At 39.3% G+C, this 2,399-nt stretch overlaps 1 protein-coding gene across 1 annotated transcript in view; it reads right to left on the minus strand.

The window, feature by feature from the left end:
* The window catches only part of plxnb1b (plexin b1b), a 167,441-nt gene extending 166,426 nt beyond the window's left edge, over positions 1–1,015 (minus strand). The window contains exon 1 of the mRNA XM_086039802.1: positions 632–1,015. The gene's annotated coding sequence lies outside the window, so the exon portion shown is untranslated. The remainder of the gene's footprint in view (positions 1–631) is intronic.
* Positions 1,016–2,399: the final 1,384 nt, after the last annotated feature.

The following is a 2,399-nucleotide window of genomic DNA, read 5'->3' on the forward strand; positions in this document are numbered from 1 at the left end:
TTTTGCTACTTATATTACACAAACACAATAGCAATCAGAATACTGTGTTTGGACTAATGGGGCTACATAGAACATATTATTGTACAGAAAATTTTGGGTTTGACAATTTCTTTAAAGAATTTCGACAGGGTTCCATGCACTGAATAAAAATGTAGTTTGTAAATACAAATACAGACAAGTACAGGGGAAAGCCCAGCTGTGAATTGAAAACCAATATCACTTTCATAGCATACAGATTTTGAAACGTACGATGTATTCGTTTCATTTTAGCTTGAAGAACAGAAAGTCAATCTGGCCTGAGGCGACGCCGCCTATGGGCGAGGTGAATAAACTTGGCTTCAAAGAAGCAGCGCTGGCAACGTTTTAGCTACCGCGGGCTAACTTGGTGTTAGCTTATACTTGACGGCTTTGGGGCAATTCTTCAGAAGTAAAAATTTTAATGATTTAGAGTTTGAGTAGCACCACTCAGGTAAACGTTTCACAAAGCTGCATAAAAATACATTTTAAAGTTGCGTGAGTGTATTTATTGGTCACAACAAGACACTTAGGTACAGTGATATCATTAAACATACATGCACGTAAGAACTCATTTGAGAGCGAGAGACGGATTTCAAAGATCACTGCCACTCACCTTGACGTGTGCAACTACGCCTTCCACTTCTCCAAATGATGCCTTACTACTCCTCTTTGTGGTGTGGTGAAGTTGGCTGTTTTCACGGGTAATATCCAACCTATCCGAAGCCGGTGCTCATAGCAGGGTCACTCCGCGTTTTCTAAGTTGGAGTTCAGAAATTCCACTCTCGACCAGTTTGGACTTGCAAAGTTATTCTTCTCAACAACCCAATTGTCAATAGTATAGTATACACAAATACCCGACGGAGGGAGAGGGGTGCAGCTTCACTCGTAAAATTAAAGTGTTAAGTTCCACATCATCTCCGTTGAGATGTTGCGTTGCCCCCCACATGGAGTCCGGTGGGCAGTCGAGTGAGCGGCTTCAAGCCTCTAGCTTTTTTCTGAGTTTAAAAAAAAAAAAAGTGGGGAGGGGGGGGGAATAAACCCTGCCTGAAGAACGCAGTTCGAGGCGTGGCTCAACGTGGGTGGACCTAAACGTTCAACTCTTGTCTACATGAATTCTCGACATCATAGTGCCTTCTATTTTCTTTCTTTTTTTGGGTAAACTATTTCCATGGTGGCTTTAATTATGTGCCGTCGTATGACGTCACATTTTAAAAAACACGTTTCACATTGATAATTACAAAATATCAACTGACTGACACCCAAATACTAACCTTCAACTATACAGAGAGTGCGCTCTCTGCTGGGGATATGTGGTACTATATATTTTACTAATTTCTATGGAGTAAGATCGCTGTCAAAAGGCAATGCGTGATTAACGATTCGTATCCGTAATAGTAATAATTTGTGAGTACAAATTAAAATTGTGAGGGTTTGAGTCTTTTCTTGAGAGTATGAATCATAATTGTGAGGGCTTGAATTTTTTTCTTGTGAGTACGAATCAAATTGTGAAGGTTTGACTTCTTTTCTTGTGAGTATGAATAAAAACTGCGAAGTGCCATTGTTTTGTGAATACAACTCTCGCTTCTACGACTACGCTTCTTCAGTACGCACGAATTGCCAGCTGAGGATACAATCACTTTGTGCATTGTGAGAGGACGAATCTGCACAACATGCAAATTTGGATGACGTCACGCAGAACACAGATCCGATCCGCGATTCCTCTCCCCGCAAATGAGTTGATAAGAAAACAAAGACGGCGAACGCGAGCGGATCGGACGGTGCTTCCAGTGGCTCAGGAGACACATCTTCACAGCAGTTAAAGTCAGCAACGTGTATATCCAATTTATTAATATGTATTTCATAAAGTCGTTCCGTCTCAAATAATAGCTTTGGATCAGGCTTACGGCGATAGATTGCCATCTAATGATGCGTTTCACTTTTAGCATTAGTACTTACTTGGCTAATGTAGCTCTGTGTTCAACGTATCTGTCACCATACTGTAGTTTGGTCACATGTACCCACAATTCAGCACGTTAACAAAAATGTATGTTTTTTATGGATCCTGTTAATAGCTCTTGCGAAATTGGTTGCTTTATTAATTTAAGTAGTCTCACAGAACTCCAAAAACAAGGACATTGTAGTGTATAATGCAAAAGAAAAACCTAAAGCAAAATGTCCTATAATTTGTTTCTAGTTTGTAGACATGTAACTGAGTCCGATTGTCTTTGAGCTATCTTTAATAGAAATGTAGTGACATGAAAGGGCTGTGAGGTTTTATAAATATTTCATAAAATTGTATTGTATTGTATATTCTAACAAATTATTGATTTTCGTTGATGTTTTTGTGGTACAAACTTGTAGGTGGGGGTACTTTTATATAT

The sequence above is a fragment of the Filicampus tigris genome, chromosome 9 (assembly GCF_054856515.1).
Source record: "Filicampus tigris isolate MCC_2025a chromosome 9, RoL_Ftig_1.0, whole genome shotgun sequence".
Lineage (NCBI taxonomy): Eukaryota > Metazoa > Chordata > Actinopteri > Syngnathiformes > Syngnathidae > Filicampus > Filicampus tigris.